This window comes from Alligator sinensis, unplaced genomic scaffold (assembly GCF_000455745.1).
Source record: "Alligator sinensis unplaced genomic scaffold, ASM45574v1 scaffold309_1, whole genome shotgun sequence".
Lineage (NCBI taxonomy): Eukaryota > Metazoa > Chordata > Crocodylia > Alligatoridae > Alligator > Alligator sinensis.
In genome coordinates this window covers 1022204-1048119 of record NW_005842080.1, presented here as the reverse complement: position 1 = coordinate 1048119, position 25916 = coordinate 1022204, and the positions used below count along the sequence as shown (strand labels likewise).

The 25916-nt window shown below is 43.7% G+C and overlaps 1 protein-coding gene across 7 annotated transcripts in view; it reads left to right on the top strand.

Annotated features, from left to right (window-relative positions):
* The first annotated feature begins 13312 nt into the window (after window positions 1–13312).
* The window catches only part of MPP7 (membrane palmitoylated protein 7), a 236338-nt gene continuing 223734 nt past the window's right edge, over window positions 13313–25916 (top strand). For 5 of the 7 annotated variants that reach the window (XM_025204421.1, XM_025204422.1, XM_006023781.3 and 2 more), the window contains exon 1: window positions 13313–13419. The gene's annotated coding sequence lies outside the window, so the exon portion shown is untranslated. Of the gene's footprint in view, window positions 13420–21950; window positions 22061–25916 lie in introns of all 7 variants that reach the window. The other 2 variants (XM_025204420.1, XM_025204419.1) reach the window with 1 other exon arrangement.

Sequence of the window (25916 nt, the reverse complement as noted above, 5' to 3'; positions counted from 1 at the left end):
GATTCAGTCATTGCAGGTTAGTTTAACCTGCATAGATGGAACCACTTTGCAAGTGAATAGAACTTCACTTTTGACTCGGGAAGTGCAGGCACATGTCTGCAGTGGCTCAGAGTGGGTGGTGGAGGTTGCTAGAGCGAGCCCTTAGCTGCAGGGAAGCTGTGCTGGGGGGGACGTGGCCAGGCCCACCTTTGCTTTCAGGGACCCCAGCTGGGGTGTGCCTGGAGAGGCAAGGGGGAAGCATCTCCTGCCAGGTATTTCCCACTATCACCATCGTGGCTTCAGTGGTGGGGGCATGGCCAGCACCCGTGGCAGCGTGAAGCAAACAGAGATGGGTGTTTTAATTCCCCCCTCTGTCCCCTGTCTCAGAAACGTGGACCCCAGCCGGGGTCTGCCTGGCCGGGGTGCAGCAGCCTGTGTCAGGGTCCCCCTCCCTCGAAGCTGCCGGGGTGGGGGTGTGACCAGACACCAGCTGGCATGACCCCCTGAGGCGAAGTGGGCAGGGAGGGGGTTTATTCAAAAAATTTGAAACAATCTTCGAATTTAAAGGAATGTTTCAAGGTATACTCCTCAAATGTGTTCTTTTTTTCCGCCCATCAAAGAAGGGGTTACAGCTGTACAGAAAATGAGAGTTCTGAAAAGAGTTACCTGGGAAACTTCGAGACTGTCTTGGAATCAAGTAAATATGGTATTTTTGGAAAGCAAAGGTTTGAAAAATCCAACAGTCTCAAAGTGTCCCAGGTAGGTCTTTCCAAACCTCTCATTTTTTGTACAGTTGTAACATTCCTTGATGGGCAGAAAAAAGAACACATTTGATGAGTATACCTTGAAGCATACCTTCAAATTTGAAGATGGTTTCAAAGATTTTCCTCTTATTACAAACTATTAAAAGAATTCTCTAGAGAGAGTCTTTTTCTTTTTTTTTTTTTTCTTTTTTTTTAAGTGTGGACACAACTAAGAAGGGGTAAGTGGGGGTGGGGGTCTGGTGGCAAGAAGCAAGCTGTCTGTCCCTGCCTCCCCCTCCATACCACCAGCCCCCTACCACTGGCCCCCTTACTGCCTGTCACCCGAGGCCTCCCATACCACCTGCCTACCTGCTACTGCTTTCCCTGCTGCAGCAGTGGTTGGGACATATGTAAGATGATCCTCTAATAATTAGATTCAATGCATGGAAAATTATAACATTTATAAATTTTCCGTGTGTAGACTCTAATTATTAGGGGTTGTCTTAAATTCAAGGTTGCCTTGGATTCAGGTAAATATGGTTACTTCTTTGTGCAAAAGGTACAGAGCTCCCTGTTGTTTCTTTGAAATGAACTGCAAGACACTTGTTAAATGAAGCTCTGCACAGATGCTGATGAAAGGTGAGGGGGGAAAACCATCAGGTTGTTTAGGGAATATGCTTACCTTCTTAGTTTTGGAAGGCTAATTTGAATTCATTTCATTTGGAAGTATTTGCAGGAATTTTCCATATGCATATTTCTGAAAGTACAGGTGTCTAATCTATGTTGCAGCTTATTATAGTGTCAACTGTGCCTTCTAGATCTGTAACTCCCTGTTCAGTAGAAAAACATTCCCCCATACAAATCGCCCTAATCATTGGTTCAACTGCTAAGTGTTTGGATTTTAAGTCTCTAAGGCCGTGTCCAGATGAGCGTGGCTGTTTGTTTCCCCAGGGACAAGCAGCAGCAGCACCATACCACGGAGCGCCCATGCCATGCACGGTATGGCTCATGGTAGGTTACCTTAGGTGGAGTAGGGAAGGCTGGGGCCAGCAACTGTGATGGCCCCAGCAGCCTTACCTGGGGTCCTGGGGGCCTTAGGGAGCTGCAGCCATGGTGCTTCTGAAGCTGGGAGCCTGGCTAGCAGCTAAGTTTTGGGCAGCACATGCTGCTGCTGTGTGTGTCGCCCTGCTGTTTTTTGGCATGTGTTTTTTTTTTTTTTTTGACCACAGGATCTCCTGGGGTCAACCCCTCCTCCTCCTGCTTCCCCCTCCCCCCGTGCTGCAAGGTAGCAGTGTGGTGAATGCCTGCATGTGTGTTGTGTGGCACCACATACTGCACATCTGCACTCCTCTGGATACAGCCTAAGAGGCTTCTTTTGGGTGGTGTGTGCTATCTGTGAGTCGTTTTAAATTTAAAATTCCAAATATAATAGAAACAGTTTTGTATTACATCGCTTAGTTGCTAAAAACAGAAAAAAACCTTAGCTTCCTGTGATGTGAAACACATGCTGTGACTGAATTATTCTTCCTGATGGAAAAACATCATTGCAACCTGTCCTAAGATTTACAAAGGGTAAAACGTGTTGCAGCCTAAGTTAAAATAGGTCATGAGTGTCAGATGATAGCACAGGGACATAACTGCAGACGGACAGAGCACAGGTTTGATGCATGCCAGGGATGTGAGTCAATTTGGACAGCTCAGAGCAGAGACTAACACATGTTCAGTGAACTTGATTCTTAAGGCCTGTAGAAGTTTTTAATATGGAACAGGATTTCCCTTTTTAAAGGCACTTAACAAAGGAAATAGAATCACGTTAAGTTAAAAAAAACAAACAAAAAACCCAAAACCTTATGCACCAGCATAATTGTGTCCCTTCTGGGCTTGACTTCTGAAGTTGAGCAGATCTGCAGTTTTTTTCTTGTAATATTATGCAACTTGTATAGAGTAAGCAAATTTGATCTGCAAGAATTTTTAGCTTAGTGCTAGAGTGGTTTAGTGTTCATGTTTGGCACTGTTAACTGCAAGTGCATGTGTGGTATCCCAGATGGCTCAACACTAACTCCTGCCAGTTTTCACTCAGGTTTCCAAATGTAATATTATGCATATGTCCTATCATCCGTTTAGCATTGCATTCTAAAAAGCAGCTGCTTAATTTTGAGGATAGATGAAGATGCACAGAAGGGGATGTTGGAGAACATGTTAGGGAAATATTAAAGACATAAATATTTCATTAAGCAGACAAGGTTCTTTGAGTAAATCCGATATCTTTTATTAGATCAACTCAAATAGTTGGAAAAATACTTCTTTGCAAGCTTTTGGTACAGAGACCCTGTGTTAGGCTTCCTCAGCCTACTGAAGGGTCTCTGTACCTGAAAGCTTGCTAAGAAGAATTTTTCCAACTATTTGAGTCGGTCTAATAAAAGGTATTACCCAAAGAACCTTGTCTGCCATGAGTGACTGGTGCCTCCTGAATTTGGCGGGGGGGGCACCTGCAGAAGCCACTGATGGTGGTGGCCCTGTCGGGGGGGGGAACAGCCCTGCTGATGACTGACACCCATACTGTCAGGGGGGCATGTTCCCCCCCTGCCAGTTGCCTATGTTGTCTGCCTATGTCCTTAGACCAACATGACCACAACTTAAAATTTTCTGCCTAATGAAAGGGTATAAGTGGTACTCTTGAACTTTAGGAGCTTTTGTTATCAAATTGAGTGTCACTTTAATGCAATCTTTGTCATGTTTGTCATACCAAAATCTTCTGGCTTGAATTAATATTTAGAGTTGACATTGAATTCGAGTCCTCTTAATTAAAATACGGAGGAAAAATACTGAAGCCATGCTGTTTTAGTGAGAGTTTTTCTGGGAGCTTGCAATTCCTCTGTCTTGGCTGTCACTGTCTCCTTTGCACGTAGATCAGCATGTATCGAATTTAGTGGCTCATTTGATATTCTGCTTCAATTTGATAGCTGAAATATATGAGCCAAAAGCATGAACATTAAGTTAAAGCTTTTTACTCAGCATAACCAACAAGCAGAAAAGATAGGCAAGGACTGCAGGTGTATTTCTTCAGTAACCTAGACTTCAGTCAGTGAATGTTATTGAATGTATTGAATGCAGTGTTGTTTGTAGACAGAATACTACTTTCCAAAGGTATTGGCTGCCACTATGCATTACAAGCGTCACTTTAAGTCCTATAACCACTTAAATTGTGTAATCATTTCTTCCTTCAGTATCTTTTGCTCTTCTTGTCACTCTGAAATTCTGTTCTTGAGAGCATTTCCTTGGCACTAAAAAATACACCAGCTTTGGGAAAATTTCTGTTCTGAGCAAGTGTGCTGCATACATTTGGGGACCCTAGTAGCATGGTGATGTAAGAGCTACTGCACATTTAATGTAAGGAAGGGAGAAAAGTGGGAGCTGTTCAGCTTGGCGTACTCAGGGAATGAAGGGTTTTGAGGTCTCAGTAGAAAAGGAGAAGCTGCTGGTAGATTGGACCAGGAATACAGAAGCAGCCCCAAAGGATGAGTGTAAATGTAGAAGGAGGTTAAAGGCGTGCCTTCATTTATTTTCGAAAGACTTTAATGAACAAGATTTCTGTTCTAAACTTGTGTTGTTGGTGTTTTCCTTCTCTCCCTTTTCCCAATCTCCGTCTTTGGGATGGTGAATTCTCCCTAGTTTTAGACTTGGCTTTGGAGCTCCAGCTGATTGTCAGGTTTGGTATTGGGAAGGAATTAGTCTTTATGTTGGATTAACCTACAGTTATTGCTGTTCTCTGTAATCAGGGGTGAGGCCCTTCTCCTAGGGTTATTTGTATAAACCTAACAGATTCCCTGTCACTGCATGGCAAGACATTGGTGCCACCTTTGTCTACCTTGTTATATACTGTACAGTTTTTTTTTCCTCTGTTGCTTTGTGACTGTAATGTGTGAAAGATTAAAGGGTCTGAGTCCCCTTTTTGCACAGCTAGTTGACTGTGAATATGGGGAACTGGATTCAGTGGTCTTGGATGAGGGTTGGCAACACATGGCCCCACAAGGCCACTGGATCTGGCTTACAGAGTCAGGTGGCCTTGGCAGTGTTCTGGTAGTGGGGTATTTTTCCCATGTTGGAGCTGGGCAGTGAGGAGCTGCATCTGCACTGCAGCTGAGGGTAGGGAGAAGCAGCAGCAGGGAAAAGCTGCTGTTACTGCTGTGGCAGCAGTGGTGGTAATGTTGGAATACCATTTTGCCTCAGACCCAAGGGTGTCTGATTGTTTCGGTCTGCAGCTTTGTAAAGTTGCCAACCATGGCCTAGGAGCCCCCTTCCTGTCCTGCATTCTTGTTAATGACTTGGGAAGGAGAGTTTCTTTTCTGAGTGTGATAAATGAGTGAGCACAAAATGGCAGTCTCCTGATAAATTGTATTCAGGCACCTTTGGAACTACCCAGGTAAGATTAGAGTTCTTATCTGTCTGCAATATGTATGGCCATCTTCATGATGATTCCTTGGCTTTGCTGTTCAGTCTGTTTCTGGGAAGAAGCCCTCTTGATAGTTTGTAATACTTGACACATTTTTTGCTGGTTGCATGCTAAAGTCATTTCTGGATAAAGAACCTAAGGGTATGCTTACATATGCTTTACATCATGCTTAGTTTAAATGCTTTCTGTTGGGGACTCCCACCACTACTAGGGTCCAAAATTAGTTGGGATGAGATTAGAAAATATACAGTAGTAAAGAAATAAAAGGGACTGAAGGACAGGGGCTATGAATAAAATAGAAGGGAAAGGCTGAATCTGAGGGAAACTGTCTGGAAAGGGGAAATCTGGAAGAAAGTATGTATATATGAATTAAATGCTTCCAGAAAAGAATTTTAAAAGTGCTTCAAGCTCGTATCTAATTATCATTTCTTAAGTTTCTCTAGGGCAACATGGTTTTTAAGTCTTTCTTGTTTATCCCTAATTCCACCTGAATTAATTGTTTTGCTCATTTTCTGTAGCTGTACTGTATTAGGGGGAAGTTAAATTGACTATGTAGTTGAAGGAAAACAGCTTGATTTCCTGCAGTAATAAACACCAGTCTTGAACTAATGTATGTAAGCTATGAGGGCTTGGTAGAAGATTTTAATAAATGGCTCAACAGGCCTTGGCACCAAAAATTAGGTCCTCTCTTGTATTTTCTAGATTTGCTAGTCTTTCCATAATTTAGCTTTGCAGTGGTCTGCTACACAGAAGCAGGTTATTGCTCCTTCATACAAGCTACTCAGAAGGTAGATGCACCAAGACAAGGAAGAAGGTAGTTCAACTTAACCACCTTTGCTGTCCCATAGCATCTAGAAAATAGACTGGATTTTACCCAGGCCTTTGTCTCTTGGAGTTCTAGCAAATTTGTTTTGGCTGCCTTGAAAACAAAGGAACAGAGGAAACCATCCTCCAGGCTCCTCCCATTTATCTCATTTCAAGTAGATTAAGCTTTTGTTGAGGCAAGAGTTTAACTCGCTCTCTCGTAGAGTCTAGATTGAAGGTGGAATTACATGTTATGAGTTGGTGGAGAGGATGAAATTTTTCCTTCTCTCCCTTTTCCCAATCTTCACTTTTGGGATAGTGAATTGTACCCAGTCCCAGACTTGACTTTGGAGCTCCAGGCTAATTTCCTCTTAAGAACAGTCAATATTTAGGGGATTGTAATACCACTTGGGATAGGAAGTGATTGCTGCTACATCTTCTCTATTCAGAAAACAATGTGTACAGGATAAGGAAAGTTATTCTTGTTCATAGGTGACTTACTGCTGTGTTGGCTCTGCTGCCGTGTGTCAGGATTCTACTTCTGGAAACAATTGTTTACAGTCACCAAAATCTTAAAGAGAAGTCTGACTGTATCAGAATATTAGCTAGATAAACTAATATTCTGTCCTGTTACTTTCTCTTACTTCACATCTAATCAATGATGAGGATAATTTTATCTATCAGCAAATGACTCCTCTTGACCTTTGCATGTAGAAATATGACCAAATTACTTGTGTCTGCTACTTGGATCTTGGCCTTGTGGAAACTTACGGTTTCACAATAAATGCCAAATATAAAGATCCATTCATTTCTTAATGAATGGACTCATTAATACAGAAGCAGACCTCAGAGTTGACCCTTCCCGCTCTTTCACCTAAGCTCCAAGTTTACAGCTACTATGGCAAAACTCTTATCTTGAGGCAACCATGGTAGAAGTTACCAAATTGCGTTTTTGTGCAGGAGGGCAGGGGTTAATCCAACAGATAAGTTCAAAGAGAATTGGACAGTTTGATTTTTCTGGATAAGAAAGCAGACCACTAATGGGAGAGGCAGCCATTCATTTCTAAGTTTTCTTATTTCTGTTGTGTTGGTAGTTTGGTTTCCTAGTGGTTTGGCTTTTGGAATTTCTGGCCATCTCTTGGGAATGTAAGGGTGTCTGTTCTTGGTAAACAGATCACCTCTCCATTTCTACAGTTGGTCACAGACTTCAGTTGTATAGAATGATGATGGTCTTCACGGGAGAAAAAGTTGCTTCTAAAGTACTCTTGGAGATCAAGCTCGACCACTGGCTTTAAGCTCCTGGTTCTCTGGTAGCAGATTCTTTCTGCTTAGGGGCATTCTTAGCAAAGGAACTTGCTGAGAATGTGACTTTAAACCAGCTGCTTATATGAAACCCAGGAAGACTACTACAAAATGTATTCCAATTTACCCCATAGAAAAGGTTGGGGCAGTAAACGCTATCATTAGATAGCCATCTCATCTGTCTTATTGAAGAGTTTAGGGAAAAGCATGGGAAGAGCACTAACAGCTTTATTGGATTAAAGTTTAGGTATAAGAATCCTATTTGAAAAAGCCTCTTAATAGCGTATGTCTTTGGAAGAGATTAAGAATCTGATCATCTTTGTGTTCCTTCTTTCCTCGTAATCCAAGCGTTACTTCTTATTTGCAGCTTCTGACCAAAGATTGTTTGTTCTGGTCTAACTTCCTGAAAGGGAACCTCAAATTCTTATCATTAACCATAATATCGGAGTTACAAAAACAAACTTATAAAAATGTCACTGTTGTAGGTTTTTGTTTTTGGTGGGTTTTTTATTTCTCCAGTATACCATGCCTCTGTTTTACAGTAATATCAAAATTAAAAAAAAAAAAAGCCACTGTTCTGTCCTCTTGAAAACTCACTTCCATCTCAGTGCCTGCAAATCATGAGGCAGTGGCTAGTCAGATGGCATGTTATATCTGCTACCCTCTTCCTGTTGCATATTATCCATCTGTTTGTTTTGTCATATAAAGTATAAGTTACTTGGGGCAGATCTGTCTTGTGTGTCTACAGCATCTTGCACAAAACTTGGTCCCTGACCAGGGGTTGTATTCAGCACCTTAAAACAACTAAACCTGTATCCAAAGAACTGGCTGAGCTAGATTCCACAGAGCTAAGAAATCTCAGGTCACAGGATGTGGCTGTATAGTTGCTAGCCATAAGTTAGTAACTCTCTGTTAGCAAAGTGGTGATGCTAATAATAGAGTAAAAAACTGATAAAACAAGAATGATGCATGTGTGGTCTTAATCATGTAATTCCCATAATGCTTCAAACTGGTTAGTAGACACAATTCTACCTAGTTTGCATAAAAATATGTAAATACGTAGAGTGGAACTAATAACAAAGATACTTAATAATTGGTATTGTAGGGAAGAAGCTGCATCCTAAAAAAAGGCTTAAATTGTCATGCATTTATGGTAGATGTGACAGCTAGAAGATATGCCTGATAAAATGTTCTATTATAGAATTGAACAGAAATGGAAGTAATTGAATGTCAGACTATTTTTACATAGGCAGTATCATTGCATGGGTTTAATGAAAAAACATGGGGATAACAACTCAATTTACTGCATTTCAGTGAGTAATTAATTCAAGTTCTTATTAAATAATCGTACAGAATGTCATGTAGTTTACTGTTCACTTTGATATCCTGCATCTATTGTCACTTTTTCCATTGGATATAGAAAGACTTGAATCTGGTGTTTGTTAATAATTCTTTCAAGAGTATGCTTTTATTTCCAGATCAATTAAAATGGGATTTGTGACTTTTAAACTTAAAAATGATTATCTTATAGGACTTGCAATTCCAACTTTTTTGCTATTTGGGCAATTGTGTAGTTATATAAATACTTATTAATACTCTTCTAATGAAAAGCGAAGTTCTTAAGTAGTTCTTGTTAATTAGCAGAAATCCTCAAATGGTAGCTGTACCACTTTAAGTTCTTTAGAAAGGAGTGACAAAGTTGGAATAAAGGAATAAAAAACGAATACATACCCATGCAAAACAGGATGATGACAACTACAGACTAATGGGTTGTTTTAACAAATGTTCTTGCACTGCATTCCAGTATTTGTACATAATATCCTATCAGTTTGGCTTCATTACACAAATTGGGGCATGTTGTAAATGGAAGAATATATAGGCAACCATTGATCCCCATGATCATGGTTTACATGTAAGAGGTCTAGTCAGATGCCTGATGAATCAGTTCGTGGCTGACAAGTCCAATTCAAGAGTGACACAGCTTGTTACCAGTTTCACAGATCAATATGTTGTCTGAGTTGGAGTCCAAGTTTACAGCATGCTGCTTTCTTTTCTCTCTCTTTGCTTCTATCCTCTGGAACAAAGCTGCTTCATGTTGAGCTACACCTGGTGCTAGATGTTCCCTCCAGATTGACCAGGATTTTGTACACTCCTCCCAGCTTTTTATGTTGATGTTGAATGACTTCATATAATTTTTGCACCCATTGTGGTACTGCCATAGAGGGTGACACCACTTTCTAGAGCTGCCTTGAAACTTGCTGCACAAAATATTCTTAGGGATATGGTCTCCTCCCATTCTTCTGACATGGCCAATTCATCGCAACTTCCCCTTCTTGATAGTGGTTTCTAAGTGTGTCAGTCCTATGTACTCCAGTACCTCTTTGGTATTCTTTGTCCCACTTTATTTTCAGGATCCTACACAGACATCCCCTTTGTTTTTGTTAATTGTACTAATTGAGTGTCTTTGGCATCTCATGGTACTACTTCCCCTTTCCAACGTAGCAGTATACCTTCATGGAGCTTTCAGAGTAATTTGTCCTTGGCGCATTTATAGATTTAAGCAGGCAACCAGTGGCTGCCAGATAATTCTCTTTCGCAGCCGCTTCTTTGACCGCTCGAATGGCCATATGCAGCTGGGCTTTCAAACTTAAATTCTTTTGCATTTAAATCGGTTACAGTACGAAAAGTTGCAGTTAACACTCCCCCCTTGTCGTATTGTGGGGCCACCCTCTCATCTGTGGCGCGTTCCTCCGTCTCCAGATCTTCACGGAGCTCGGATGGAAGCTTGTGACCCCTTATTCTAGACGCCAGCATAAAGGGGGTGACCCGGTCGATCGGCACCAGTTCTTCACTCTCCTGAGCACATCTTAGGCAACGGGCACGCTCCCGGGTGAGGGTCGGGTTTACTGCGCCCGCCGGGTTGACTCTGGCGAGGGAGACAGTGTCGAGGGGCCTGAACAGGACCCGCTCATCGCTCATTATACACCCGAATGCCGCGGGGTGCAGATACACTTCCCTCTTTTTCGGGGCTCCGTCTTCGGAAGCTCCCTCTTCTCCCTTCAGCGAAAGGTGTCTGCTGATAAATCTTTCACCCGTTCCGCCCGCCTGGTGGTAAGCGATATGCGCCTCCAGTTTCATAAGGTTTTCTACTTGGCGTTTTCCACTGCGCCAAGGGCATTTCTTAACTAATTCTAGCTCCAGCGTGCCTTCCCCTGATCCCATCCTCGTCACCATGTGCGGGCTGGGAGCAGTCCGAGGCCCTTTTTTCGTGCGGCGGGCTGTGGCCAGCAGCCCGGACACGCCGGGTTGGGGAAGACAGGCGGCACACTAGAATTAGGCACGGTTGCTTAGTGGTTGATTTAAGATTATTTTACTTACACTGAAGATGGTCGCGGTGCAGGCAGGAAAACTTGCTTGAGTTGCTGTTACAAAACAAAACAAAAAACATTGTATCTATATGACTTAGGATACTCAGAGTGCATACACAGAATAGCTTCATCGTGTTGTTTAGTGTCTACATGCCTACCTTTCAAGCTAGTGATGAAGACAAGAACAGTTTCTGTCAATGACTTGAAGAGATTAAGAACTTGTAGAAATGAGATTGTTATAATACTTGGTGACTTCAATACAAGAGTTGGATGTAGTTTTAAGAATTGCCTGGTATTCTAGGCAAACATAGAATTGGTAAAATGAATGAAAATGGGCAGAGACTGTTAAAACTTTGTGTAAGTCAAAACCTATGTATTACCAATACCTACTTATCTGGGAAAATCTCAAGAAAGACATAGTGGAAACACACAGGATCAGGCACTAGCACCAATTAGATGTAGTACTGACCAGGTGTAACCATCTGAAAGAAATCCTGCATACGAGGTCTTATCATGGTGCTGACTTTGACATTGATCATGCCTTAGTCTGCTGTAAGGGGAAATAGCCTTATCAAAATAAGAATTTTACATTATGTTACATTACATGTCTGTCTCGACTGAACTGTGACTTCTTTAACTTGAAGTTTGTGGTATGAGTAGCTAACAAAAAAAGAGCTGATGTTAAAAATCATTTGCACATGTTGTTCAGATAATCGTGCTGTAATTTCATTTTGCCCCTTGCAATATATGATGTGCTTTGCTTTGGGTTTTTTTCACAGGAGAGGTGCAGAATAATTTCAAATATGTATGTGTGTATATATGACCTTGCAGAGCAACATATTCACTTACCCAAATACACAAACTTTAAAACATGTTTTTCAATAGCATTGTGAATAAAATACTTTGAACTTGGCTATTCAGATATATTGGTTAATTAATTATTCACTATTATAAGTCAGCATCATGAATTTAAGGACCAGAAAGGAAACCATACGTGGGACTCCAGGATCATGAGAGATACTCTGCAGATGTCACACAGTGTCTGTACAGACAATGTACTTTAAATAGAACCTTAGCCTTACAACCAGCCAGCCAGCGAGCAGTGCAGAGGGATGGGCAGAAACTGTTGATAACAATGGAATCATCTAAGTTTGTGCCTTGGCTCAATAAGTGACTTCCATGTTTATAGCTGTTGTTCTGGAGAACTGATGCTTTAATGAACTAGAAGCACAAGGTGATAGATTGTGCATCTGTTTACAAGGGTTTGTTTTCTTTGTATTTAAAGTGGTGAAATACTGCAAGAATAGAGAAGATGGATGGGGACAATAGTCATGCATATTGTGTCATTGTGTAGACTGGTAGAATTTACTTTTGATCACCTGTTCTACAACATCTTAACATGGAAACTGGTGTTTCATTTAATAAATATAATAGACTAGAAATTGCACAAACTTTCAAACACTTTCTTTCCTTTACCATCTCCTTTCCTAGAAAGTGGTCACTTGAAAGGTAAAGTATGAAAAATTAGAGTGAAGCATTTAAACTGTTTAAAGAAAATGATTTCGTATGAGACATCATTCTTGCCTTCTGTCTCGGATGATAGTTTTTTTGTAAAACGGCCTCTGAAGCTCAGATGAATAACACAAAACGAATGGACTAATTAAGTGATCTTGATATACCAATAACCTTCTGTTCCCATGTTCAATATAGAAATTTCTTAACTTAAAACAAAGTTCTGTATAGAAAGGCCTTGCATTCGCAGGGTATGGGCTAGGCTAAGCTAATACTGTTTCCATCTATGACTTCTAAAGATTTGTCCTAATTGAGATTATAAGGATTGCTACATAGATTATTGTTTCAGATATGGCGGTAGTTTGTGAGAACTGGCTGGCTGCAGTTAATGCCAGCATTATATTTAAAGCTATTGACTTGCATTAAAATAATATTAATTTTTTATATGAAAAGTTTCTATATTGTGTGCTGGAAAATTATGGAAAAGAGATCAGAAGTATGCTGGGAAGGGAGAGGATCCATACAACAATTTGTAAATGCATAGCTAATAGTATTGCAGGGGTATGTGTTGTAGCTGTGTTCTTTGGGTAAATATGGTATCTTTTATTAGACCAACTCACATAGTTGGAAAAAATTCTTCTTAACAAGCTTTTGGGTATAAATACCCTTCATCAGGCTGAGGAAGCATCTGCAGTTGATGTGTGCTCTTCCTGGATGGAAACCTAGCTAGCCAATAGTATTAAATATTAAGGTAGCTTTCTTGTTAAAAACCAACTAACCCAAGACAGTCTTAGTGTCCCACATGGAGAGGGGATGGAGAGAAACTTGGTTTTGGATCTATTCTAGATGGGTTGTTTTAGAGCTCAGAGTGTATACTTAACTGGTTTTCTGAAGATACTAAGTTCCTTTATAGTAAACTAAACTGGGACATATGGTCACCCTACTTATGCTGCTGGCAAGAAATGTTTTCTTCTTTACTCTTCCTTCTGAAAGCATCGTGCATATTTGTACTGACGTGCGTGGTAGGAAAGTAAATGCATTGTTCCTTTGCTTCGCAATAGATACTGAATAGTATCTGAAAAATGGCTTGTGGGTTTTTTTGGGTTTATTTTTGTTTGTTTCATATGATACTTGTTTTTATCTTTGTCCAGATGCAACCGGTTGTTGAGTGTGCAAGCTCTTCCTGTCAAGAGTCCATTTCTGTTCATCTTATGAAGGATGATGTTTGCAACACGGTCTCCCAGATACACTCACTGAGGTAAGGAGTGTGGGGTTTATTCCTTTAAAGGTTCTGCTACTAGCTCGTATCACACAATCCCCACACAACACAATGGCTGATGTTTGAGCTGTTCAGGGTAGGCTGGCAAGGACATTGTTACAAGCCAGATTCAATTTAGGTGCATTAAATAACCTTTACAATAATAGCACAGAGCTCTGGAGTACAAGCAAGTTCTTAACATTGTCTTAAGTAGCACTTTCTTTGACGCATAAATCCAGCGCTGCTCCCTCAGGCCATCATTAACTTGTTTGTGTACTTGGGCTGACTAGCTTGGCTCCTGCCCAGCACGCCAGTACAAATGAGCAAGGCAGCAAGTTACACCTTGCTGTTTTTTTCCTGTCAGACCTTTTTATGTGATTATTTCTGCCAGCTGTTGAAAATAGCTTCTCTTTAACATTGCCTTTTAAAGGAGAATTTTTAGGGTTTTTTCCCTGTTTCTTTTCTTAATTTAAATGTTACGCTAACTAGCTCAGCACAGGAGGCAAGCTGGATAATTCCTTATAGAAGCTGAAATACCTGTTCTGCTCCCAGGGTTAGAATTCATTGTATTTAATAGTATTCTTCCATTTTGCTCTCAAAGCTGAAGAGCCTCAACTATAACTGGGCTATCTGAAGGTTCTGTCTAACAAGTAAGATGAAACATCTGCCACAGAGGTGAAGCAATAGTGCCTTTTCAAGGAACTAGTTTTTGTAAATTCCTCTCTGTAAAGGTTTCTCTTGTAGTACAAAGAATTATTGAGGTTTTAACAAGATATTCTAAACAAGTTTTACATGTCTGTGTAACACTTGATACACTGTTTTTGTAGGGCTACAGTTTGTAGCCCTACAAAAAGAGAGCTATGGACTCAGCTAGGTGGCAGCCTGGACATGGCTCCCTGGAAGCTGATGCCTGCAGGGCTCCTTGACAGCTCCTTGTTCTCCCTTTCTCTCCCCCCATTAGAGGAGTGGGAAGGGAAAATGTAGAATAATGGGAGTGTCTTGGATCTCTCTATATGTTAAAACTGAAGCATCAACTTTGTTAATGGATCTGAAATTTTTGAGGCAGATCAGTAGTTTGTTTGGGATTTTAAAATTTGGGTTTTTTTAAGTGCAAAAAAAATGACCGTGTAGTTCGTGGCTTTTTGTTGCACTAAAACAGCTGCTATAATGGGACAAATGTCGCATCCGTTGAAGCCTTATGCATAGCATTAAGTCAAAGTTTTGATATGTATGTTGCAAATTGCATTTGTTTTCCATTTCTCTCTACTCTAGATCAGTTTTTCATGAAAGTACCAATTTTCACTGAGCATCTAAGGCAGCGGTTCTGAACCAGGGGTACATGTACCCCCAGGGGGTACATGAAGCCTCATCAGGGGGCATGTGAGAGATATTTCATACATTGTCTAACGCAGGTCGAAGGGCCTAAAAAAATTAATTTCCCATTGAAAGGAGATATGTAAAGTCTCACTCTGAGACCAAGGGGTACGTTGACTGAAAAAGGTTCAGAACCGAGGATCTAAGAAACTGCAGCACAGTCACTAATACTGGTTTACCCACACTTTCCTGCCAGGGTGCTTTTAGAAGCAAGGCAAAAAAAAAGGTGCAGAGGTGCTCATCCTGTGCACTTCCAAATGCAGGCATTCTACTAACAGGTCTGTTCGGTATAGAAATGTGAGGGTTTCATTTTGGGCTAGTGGACAGGTGCTCTCCCCTCATGTCTTCCAACTGTAGTGGCTGCCAAGTCAATTTAATTTCTAATTTTTCTACCATCGTTATTAGCAGATTAGTCCCTTTTTACCCTTTCCCCTCTTTCAGCTAGTCTTTCTTCATTTTACCTTATATTTGCTATTAGCAGAAAAGAGCACTCTAATTGTCTTTCTTCCTGTAGCTACAGTACAATAGGCAAGTTAGCAAAATTGTGCCAGAATGGAAAACTACTACAGTCACTTTCCTTTGTGAGTTGAGGAGAATGGAGCATACAGAAAATAACAAGTGAATACCACCTGGGTAACAAAAGAGGCATGCAGTTGCCTTGCAAGCACTGTAATGATTGAGGGGAGCAGATGGAATATCCCTTCCTTGTGATTTAACTGTCAGAATCCTTTTAGCTAAAACTTGTGGCTATAGTAACGTATGTGTAGGTGTCTTTCTGGTACTAGGTATGTATTAACTAGTAGGCTGTGTTGGGACTGGTAGTGGTGACAGTCGCATAACACTTCTCCTTATGTAATCCTGGATTAAGTTACAACTTTCCCAAACTGTGACCATTTTGAAATTTTCCATGTCAGGTATGAGTTTAAGATCCAGATTTTTGAAAACCTTAAGGTAAATTGGTTTAGAAACTTCCAAGAACACAGCTTATGGAAAAAATACATTTTGCTCCAGTTGAAAAGTTTAAGGGCCTTGTTGTACTTTATGCTGTGAGGTGCACAAATGTTGATCTGTGGTAGTGCTAGCTCAAGTTTGGAGTAGTCGCACTTCAGGACAGCAGGGGCCTAGAGGACTGAAAGGTAAGAATTCCTCTCCTCCTCCCATACTGGGCTTCCCCACCCTGGGACGTTAATTACTTGCAGCTGCCTCTGCTATCTGTCCCAAGGGAGCAGGCAGGGAAGGGTTAAGCTACCTGTCTGACTGCTGCTTTTTTTGCTAGGCTGCTGCTGTTCTGGTCCAGAGAGCAGCAGTGGCCAGGCAGACAGTTTAACCCTTCCCTGCCTGCTCCCTGGGATAAATAGCATGGGTAGCCACAAGTAAGCAGTGTCAAGGGAGGGGCAGTGAGTGGGGATCTGGAGTGCTGGGTAGGGTGGCAAAAGGGGCAGTGGGCCTGACTTGGGCCAGTGCAGGAGGGGGTTGGGTGGGAGGTTTTCACTAAGGTGTAGCCTAGAGTGGCCACATCTTAGTGCGATGCAAGGTGGATAGCACAGATCAGAGAGAATTCTGCCCCGGAGTGGTGTAACTTTGAGCTTCATAGTGAGTGCTTAAAAAAGGGGCAGGCAGTTATTTCGGGTGAAGGGTTGCTTACCAAGATGTGGCATGCTGTTGAGGGCTGCATGGGTAGTTCTGCCCCTTGCCAGGTGCCCTGCCCCCTGGTCACCATCTTGGGGCGGGAAGTCCCACCCCCTTAACCTCTGACCTTTGCTACCCTTGCCCCTGGGAGTACTCCTTTCGGGAAGAGGGTTTTTAAAAATTAAAACCCATAATAATATATTAATTTAATTTTAAAAAGAGATTTTTGATCTGATTTGTGCTGTATATGTAGAAGAGATTGGATAAAAGCTCAGAATGCAGTCTTGTATATTGTGTGGGGTGTGCTTGCGTGTCAGGGGGCGTGGGGTTTGTGGGGAGTTGTGGGTGGGTGGGTTTGTGGGGATGTGTGTGTGGGTATGGGAGCCATGGGGTGCAGAGCGGCTGGCAAGTGGGCAGGAAAGTGGGGAAAGTGGTGGCAGGGGAGGGGGGGATAGTGAAAGTAAGTGGGCATGCAGGAGTGCAGGGCCTGTGGGTCCCAGAGTGGGGTGGTAGGAGCACACTGGCAGGGGTTCCCAACCTTTTTATACTGCAGACCTGTAAACTGTTTAATTAAAGATTTAAATTTAATTTACATCTTTAAATTAAACTTTTATACCGGGGGGGGGTGGGGCGGGGGTTGTGAGGATTGGATGTGTTTGGGGCACTGGGAGACCCTGCAGGGGAGGGGGCTGCGCAGGCGGTGGCCCAAGGGGACCTAGTTGGGGCTGCCTGGGAAGAAGGGGCTCTGATGCCTTTCCTAGGAGCAAGCAGCAGAGCTGCCTCCCCATCCTCCGCCCTAGGCATTTCCCTGCCCAAATCCCCCTGCTCCCAGCCGCAGTTGGGGGTGGAGGGTTGTGCTCGGCCTGGCGCAGGCCCCAGTGCACGGGCAGCACCTTACCAGGCTCAGCCATGGTGGCAGGAGTGGGGCAGGAGCCAGCTGCCTCCCTCTCAGGTCTGCCCTGCCGTCCACATGTAACTACCGGTGGCAGAAGCCATGGCTCCCATCCAGCTGCCGCATGCCTGCTCGCTCCCAGCCGCACCTTCACCAGCCCCGCAGTACAGGCGGGGATGACAGTGAGCAGCCCCGACCCTATGTGTCCTGCATCTGGGCTGAGCAGTGCCGGCGGCAGGGAAAAAGCTGCTGCTCAGCATGGGGGAAAAGCAGCTGCTCCCGCTCCCACTGCCAGCACTAACTGCGGCAGCTGCCCAGAGCCCACTCAGGGCTATCGTGCTTCTTTGCCACATCCCCAGTGGCAACGGAGAGCTGGCACAGGCAGCCCTGTGTGGGCTCCAAACAGATGCTGCATGGAGCGCTGGTGGCAGGAGGGAGAGGGGCCACTTTTCCCTTGCACTCAGCTGCAGTTTGTTCCTTGCCACCACTGCCAGCCTGGGCCCCACACCAGCTCCAGGCTCACCTGTCAGCCTGAGTGGCAGCAGGGCATGAACTGCTGCTGGGGTGAATGAAAGCGCCACCCCCTCCCTCCCCCTTGGCTGCCGCTGGGCAGTGTTTGCTGGGGGAGCCCACACTGTACTAGGCTCCACTGCGACTCCTTTGCCACCAGCTCTGTGCTGCCCAGTGTGGCTGCTCCACACAGCCACTGCTTTTGCTTTGGGTAGCACAGAGCTGGTGGTAAAGGCGCTGCAGTGGAGCCTAGCGTGGAGCAGGCTTTGGCAGACTGCCCAGCGGTGGTGGGAGGTGGGGGCGCTTTTCCCCCCACCCTCAGCTGCAGTTTGTTTGTCACCGCCGCTGCCAGCCTGGGCCCTGTGGTGGCTCCATGATTGCCTGACGGGCTGAGCGGCAGTGAGGCACGAACTGCTGCTGGGGCAGGGGAAAAGCAGCTGCTCCCCCTCCCACTGCTAGCGCTCCCTGTGGCAGCCACTTGGAGCCCACGCAGGGCCACTTGTGTCCGCTCTCCATTGCCACTGCTGCCCCATGGGTGGCAGGGACGTGGTGGAGAGGCAGGAAAACCCTGCACGGGCTCTGGGCAGCTGCTGCAGGGAGTGCCAGGGGCAGGAGGAGGAGGAGCTGCTTCCCCCACTCCCCCCCTCCATGCTGAGCAGCAGCTTGCTCCCCGCCACTGCTGCTGCTTAGCCCAGATGGGCAAGTGTGCGGCTCACGGGGTCTGGGCTGCTCATGGTCATCCCTGCCTGTGCCGTGGGTCTGGGACAGGCAGGGCTGGGAGCAAATGGGCACGCAGCAGCTGGGCGGGAGTGCAGGACCCACACTGGTGCCCTGGGGCCAGCACTGGCAGGGCCCAGAACAGGTGGCAGGAGCACAGGGTCCCAACTGACTGGGGCTCTGTGGAGCTGGGCCAGCTCCCCTCTCTCCCCGCTGGCACAGTGCAGCCCAGCTCCATAGACCCCTGTCAGCCCACACCCCACTCTTCTGCCACCCTGGTCTGAGCCCTGCCAGGGCTAGCCCTGGGACACTGGCATGGGCCCTATGCTCCTGCACACCCACTTGCTTCCACTGCCCCTGCCCCTGCTGCCACTTTTCCCCACCTTCCTGCCTGCCCCCCCCGACCTGAATTTCCTGCTCGGGGCAGGGAGGCACGTGAACAGTCCCACGGTTCCAGGCAAGAAGCCCCTGCTATTGCAGGAGCCTGATGAGGCTTCCCCTGGATCCTACTACCCTTGGCAGCTGCCATCTTTGACAGACAGCTGGGACAGATGAATATTAATTTTCTAAATTTTTTTAGGGGTCCCGCGGGCCAGGTAGAATGGCCTTGGTGGGCTGGATTCATCCTGTAGGCCATATTTTGCCTACCCCTGGCTTAAAACCAGTTTCAGGTGTTAATGTGCGGACAATCCAGGGGTTAAGAGCTCCAGCAGCCACCCAAAATTACCATGTAACAAGATGCTAACGTTGAAATTCTGGTGAGCTCCTGGTGATCAGGGACATTACATTTGCTACCAGTGTCATTGTATGTTTGGAACATGCATTTCTGTTTCTGTGATTAAAATTTGATCAAGCTCCAAACCAGGCATGGGCAAAATATGGTCTGTGGGTCAGATCTGGCCCACCGAGGGATTTTGTCCAGTCCATGGTGGATCTTTTTGTCCCATCCGGCCCAGATGTGACGGGCAGTCCAGGCTGTGGCGCATGTGGCTGGTCCTGCTGCCCCGAGGCGAGCAGTGAGCCTGGGGTGGCGCAGCCCTGGACTCACTTCCTGGCAGCCCTGGTGGCGGCAGTGGCGGCTCCTCCCAGCTGCCTTTGCCACTAGACTCAGCCACACATTCCAGTCACCCTGGCTTATCTGCTCTTCACCCACTGCTGGGGGTGACACCTGTGTGGGCAGGGCATGTGGCTGGGAGGATGAGATGGGGCTGTGATGGGCTGGGACTGGCGTTCAGGAGCAGAATGGGCAGGTGAGGCTGGGATTGCGGGGCGGTGACTGTGGAGCTGGGGCAGAGCTGGGATCTACTTCCTGCACATCCCAGCGATGGGCACAGGTTCCGTGGGCTGGGGCATGTGTTGAGTGGATTGCAGGTCTGCCCCAGGCCCCAGCCTTGTGCTCTCACCACCCCAAGATCCTGAACCTGTCCTCTGGACACAGTTCTCCTCCCCCCCATGGCCTCATCCTGTCTGTCTGGATGTGCACATGCCTACATGGGTCATGGCTCATCTTCAGGGAGACCCTGGGATTACTGGGCAGTGACAGTGCGGGGCTGTAGCAGAGCCATGATCTGTTCCCCCACATGCCCCTGCCTGCAGAACCGGTGCCCACCTCAGGGGTGTGTGGGCAGCAGATCACAGCCTGGCCCCATGCTGTCAAAAACCATGATCCCAGCCCTGGCCCTGCCTGCCCGCCCTACTTCTGAATGCTGCTCCCAGCTGCCTGGCTGCGTGCGGAGCAGAACCACTTCAGGAGTTTTGGTGAGCTGACCTGGCCCATGTCAGCTCACCAAAACTCCCTATGTGGCCCATGGGTTAATTGAGATGCATTGGTGGAAGGAAACTAGGATTGACTGGGAAGGATTTGGAGAGCAACTAGTGGGGTTTTGGAATAAGGAGCTTGGAGAAAGGGGAATCAGAGGAGATAACAATAGTGGGACTGCTAGGCAAGGAAAATGGAGTAGGTGGAAAACTGATTCTTTAGCTGGAGGACACTTGGACTAAAATGAAAAACCAAGGTTTGTGTATGGGAGGCAAGGACTGAGGAATGTGGTAAGGAGACAGTACAAAGGGAATGAGGACAGAAGGAATCGGGCTTAGGAAGGTTAAAAATGGCAGAAGGTTGAGCTCTACGGAACAGTCCTTTCTATTTTATTCCAAACAGAATAAAATCCTGTCCTCAGATGTCGGCTCATGTTTGTGAAACCTTCTGGCAAAGTGTCTTGCTGCCCTCAGTGCTGGTTCACATAGGGGAGTCCAAACTATATTGTGGCTACCATTAATCTTGGATCTGTGCAGTCAATCTGTGTTCCAACCCTGTTGAACTATATGAGTATCAGCCATGCCTCACGACAGATCATCTTCAATTTTCTTTTTAAAAACCTAATTAAAATATTGAGTGTTGCAAAGTCAGGTGCTCAGAAGTGCCTCCCTTCTTTGTTATGCAAGTTAAATGCACACAGCTTTCAACATAGTAGGGGTTACATGAAAGGAGAGGATGATTTATGACTATGGCAGTTATGGGAGATTTGGATTCTATCCTTGCCTGTGCTGTGGAGTACCTGTTTGATTGCTTAATCCAGGCGTTTCACAGGGAGTTAGTTGTTGTTGTGTCTTGTGTTCTGGGTGCCTGACTTTGAAACTGGCGTGTAAAGGTATCAAAGTGCTGACGGCTGCAGCTGAAGTCACTGGGAGCTGTGTTTGGAATGGATATGGAAGTCCATATTGCCAAATGTTCTGAAAAATTGGCTCATAGGTATCTCATATTGGCCACCCAAAATTCTCCTTGATTTCTGTACCTCAGCTCTCCATCTGTAGTGGATTGTACCTAACAAGGGTGCTTTAGAAATAACTGTTGTTCAGAAAACAGACTTTTGTGGGTGGGGGAGGGAATATTGAAATTAAAGTAACTGACAGGTCACAATTTAAAATCAGGGATTTATCATCAAACAGGAAATGTTTTAAATATTCTTAATCTTGCTTTCTTTTTCAGTTTTAATTTGTTTAGAGTCGTATTCTTCTTGACTGGTACTACTTCTGGCTAATCTGGGGAATACGCTATCTCTAAATAGCTATTCACCTTTTTAAAGTTTAACTTTTTATTATGGTGGAGCATATGACTGCATCGTTTTCTAGATTACCAACTTCTTGTTTATTTGTCAAGCTCTATTTGGATGGAAATTGAATTTAAAAAATTAAATTAAAAAGACAAAATATTAATTAATAAAAACAATTTTGATGTACAAAAATTTGTCTAGCACATTTCAAAGTGATGTGTTTATTTGTTAATGAAACATTATCAATAAGTTAGTGTTCTAAAATCTTGAACCAGTAAGCCTTATTCTTTCATGCTGAATCTTTACTCTTATATTGGAAGAGGAAAAACAAGCTTTTTTCCTTTTTCTGTTTCTAGTCTTTTTCAGCTTTAAATGATCTAATCATTGAACTGAAGTGGGTAAATAAGCTTAAATGAAGAAAAATACTCTCTGCATTGGCAAACAAAGCTCTTGGTACCAGAAAAAGGTTGGTTTTGCACATCAAGCACTTATGCTTCCAGGTGCACAGCTAGTGATTCCCCCCCCCCCCCCCCCCCAACCCTGTTCCATGCTTTGACTTCCTTTAATCTTTCAGTAGGAGCAAACTATTATGTATATCTTATTTTAAATTATTTTAATTATTGTAAGTTTAGGCTTTGGTGTATATTGCCATAACTTCAGTTTTGATTTTGAATATTACTTTTTAGAAATGCTTTTAATAAAAAAAAAAAAAGCTGATGTGGAGGTAGATTAAAAAAAACTTTAGTGATCTTGTAGTACCATAATAAGCACCACAGAAGAACTCGGGGATAAATTTATCATTACATTTTCAAAGCCACATTTGAATTGTGTGTAATAAATAAGGCATGCAACAATGAGGAAAATACAAGCTATTGAATTGCTTGTCTGTGTATGCTGTCTGTTCTACACACTGAAGGAGGCAGCAGTCTTGCTGGGGAAAACTAGGATGCAGTGCTAGATTTAAACTGTCACGATGCTTGTGAACAAGGGGGCAAATCAAAATAGTCAGGAAACCTTAATTCTGGCATTTCTTGAGTATAAAGATAAAAATCAAACAATCTTTTAGTGTAGTTTTGTGTGTGAATTGAAAATTAAGCCTAAACAGTAATGGATGTTAATCACATTGCTGAAAAAGTTATGAAGTTATGTTGCTTAGCATTCAGACTGCTTTAGTATATATACACACGTTGCATATTTTGTCTTTGTCGAGACTGTTTCCACAGGAGAAGTGTTCACCTCTGGTATACCCCTAATTTCCTAATGCATCAGAAGAACAAAAGAGTTCTTTGCAACACATCTACCTGTTTAGCAACTCTTACTAATCAGGTTCTCTTATACCTTGTACATAATGTATATTTCAGTAAACACAATGGCACCCTCTACTGATCTTTGGAAAACATTGCTTGCTTTATTTTATGTTGTATTATACATTCAGTTTTTTGTTTCTTCAGTGGCTTGGTCTGTTGCTATTTATCTGCTTATCTAAATACAGTTTTAAGGTGTTTTGGCTTAGGAGCCAAATGTAAATTTGGGGAATTAGTTTGTGGTTCTTGTCAAACAGAGGGGGGTGGCACTGCACTCTGCCTGAGAAATGGCTGCCTGGGTCTGTATTATGCCCCTGAAATCAGGGGGTAGCCCCCGTGAATTAGGTAGATCCCTACAAATATGTCTGGGGTGCCTATTTAGATAGATAGGTTTGATTCTAAGCCTTTACCATTAATTATTCTAAAAGCCATGTTCAAAGGATTTCAATGGACTGACCCTGATTATGGTCCAAATATGGACCTAATGAAGCAAGTGTCTTCCATTTCCGTGCGGAACAAACTTGCTTTATGCTGGATCCATGTGGATTATAAACACAGGAGTCAAAGCCCACCTGAAACTCCCTTGAACATAACCTTTAAACACCTTATGGTAAATTGGAATCAGATTATTGGAAAAAAAAAAACTTCTTTCTTACTCTTCCCTCTGTAATTGATATCTGTGTCTAGAGAGTTGCTGCATTCTATTTTCTCTTTTTGTCTCTGCCAAGAGAACACTGGAAAATAATGCATGGAAATTGACTTTCCTCTTTCATGGTTGACCTTTTGTGTGCTGTTTTTATGACATTGTCTTGCATTTATTTGCTGTGAAGCAGCACATACAAAACGGTTGATGGAGGATCATCTCATTCATTTTTGAACAACAGTGGGTATAGCTGTTTAACTTCTTGGTGTTTGTCCAGCATGTTCTGAACATACCTGGATTGTGCTTTTTGGGGGCTTTAGAAGTAGCTTAATCTAGTCCTTCAGGCCCAAGTGGAAGCTAGGAACCTCATTGCTCAACCATGCAGATCTAGGTATGTGCAGAGGGAAGAGCTGTTGGTGCTAAAGAACTCTCAAGTCAGGTCCTTGGTTTTTGTAGGTTGTAAGCACCTCCCTGGTCAGTTGGCAGCCAAATTTTGAGGTCTTTGCATTTTGATTTTGGGCCTTTAGAATCTGGCCTCAGCTGCACCCAATACTTCATCTATTCTACCCAAAATAAATCCCGCACAAAACAAAATCTCGGATCTTGCTTGCTGAGTCAGAAAGTGAAGTCAGGTGAAGGGAAAAATGTTTCTGAACATAAAAATTGCCAAGGTTCTGATAGGACAAAGATGTATGTAATAACCACATAGAGATTGTACTTTATGTAGTGTCGAAAGAAAAGATAAGTTCTATGCTATGTCAGCCTGGGAAAAAAAAGCAGGGTTTCTGTAAAAGTTCATAGAGCAGTAAGGCTAGAGTCTTCACATCTTATGGATCAACATACATGTTCAGTAGTTAGTTCATAATGTTTTAATAGTGATGTTTTAAAATGCCTTAAACTCTTCCCACCCTCAGCAGTTTTAGGGGCTGCTCTTGCAACATCAACTATATTCACACTTTATAAAATTTGCATGGTGCTTGGCAGTACCATTAAATTGACAAATGTATTCGTTTCTCCTCTTCTCTCTCCCTTCCCCCCAACTTGTCTCTTTCCAGGAATGAGAATCTTTTATATTAAGTTAAAAGATTTGTTTAACTTGTTCCAGAGAGCCGACAGTTGCCTATATACATGGTGTACATGTAAGCACTAGGGACAGAAGTTGCACATAAACCGGTATAAGTAATTGGAAACTGGTTCAAATCTGTAACACAACAGAAGTTCAGTGCACCTGAACTGCTTTCAAAATGTCCAAAACTGGTTAAAGATGAACCTGGATGGATGTAGTATCAGATTGAACTGATTTAGTTTAAATTGGTTTATTGAACTGTTGTCCCAGAACCCTTCCAGATTCCAGTTAACTCTGTCCCCCAGCATCCCAGGGTGCCTTGCACCTCCTCCACAATCCCCCTTTCCCCCCATAGGGTTGGTGAGCTAGCCTTGGCCCAGGCTGTCTGCTTCCTGCCAAGCAGGGAGATGTGCTCTAGCACCCCCCCAGGCTTCTGGTCTGGGCCACTGCAGGTATGTGGCTGCATTTCTGGAATCAAAAGAGAATATCTGTTTACTTGCTTATTGATTCAATCTACGCAGTTTAGACTAACCTGTGAAGATTAAATTGATTCAGCCTCAGGATTTTTGACTGTCTGTACTTAGCCTACAGGTCTAGTCAGATGCCTGATGAACCTATTTGTGGCTGACAAGCCCAATTCAAGAGCAACACAGCTTGTTACAAGTTTCACAGTTCCATATGTTGTCTGAGTTGGAGTCCAAGTTTACAGCATGTTGCTTTCTTCTTTTCTTCTTCTCTTCTATTCTCTGCTTCATATTGAGCAGCACCCAGTACCAGATATTCCCTCTAGACTGGATGGGATTCCATGCACTCCTTCCAGCTGTCTATGTTGATGCTGAATGACTTCATATCATTTTTGCACACATTGTGCTTCTGCCATAGAGAGCGACTCTGCCTTCTAGAGCTGTCTTGAATCTTGCTATGCATAATGTTCTTGGGGATAGTCTCCTACCATTCTCCTGACGTGGCCTATCCATCGCAATCTCCTCTTCTTCATAGTGGTTTCTAAGAGTGTCAGTCCTGCATGCTTTTAGTACCTCTGTGTTTAGTATTCTGTTTTCCCACTTTATTTTCAGGATCTTACACAGGCATTGTATGTGGAAGCTGTTCAGTCTCTTAATGTGCCTAGCATATGTAGTCCACATTTCTGAGTCATAAAGCAGGGATGACAGCACACAAGTCTTGTAGATTTGCATCTTCATCTTAGGTAATAGTTTGCTGTTATTCTATGCACGTTTCTGTAATAGCCCAAAATTCTTAGCTGCTTTTCTATTTCTGATGGTTCAGTCTGAAGGTCAAGATTCCTGCT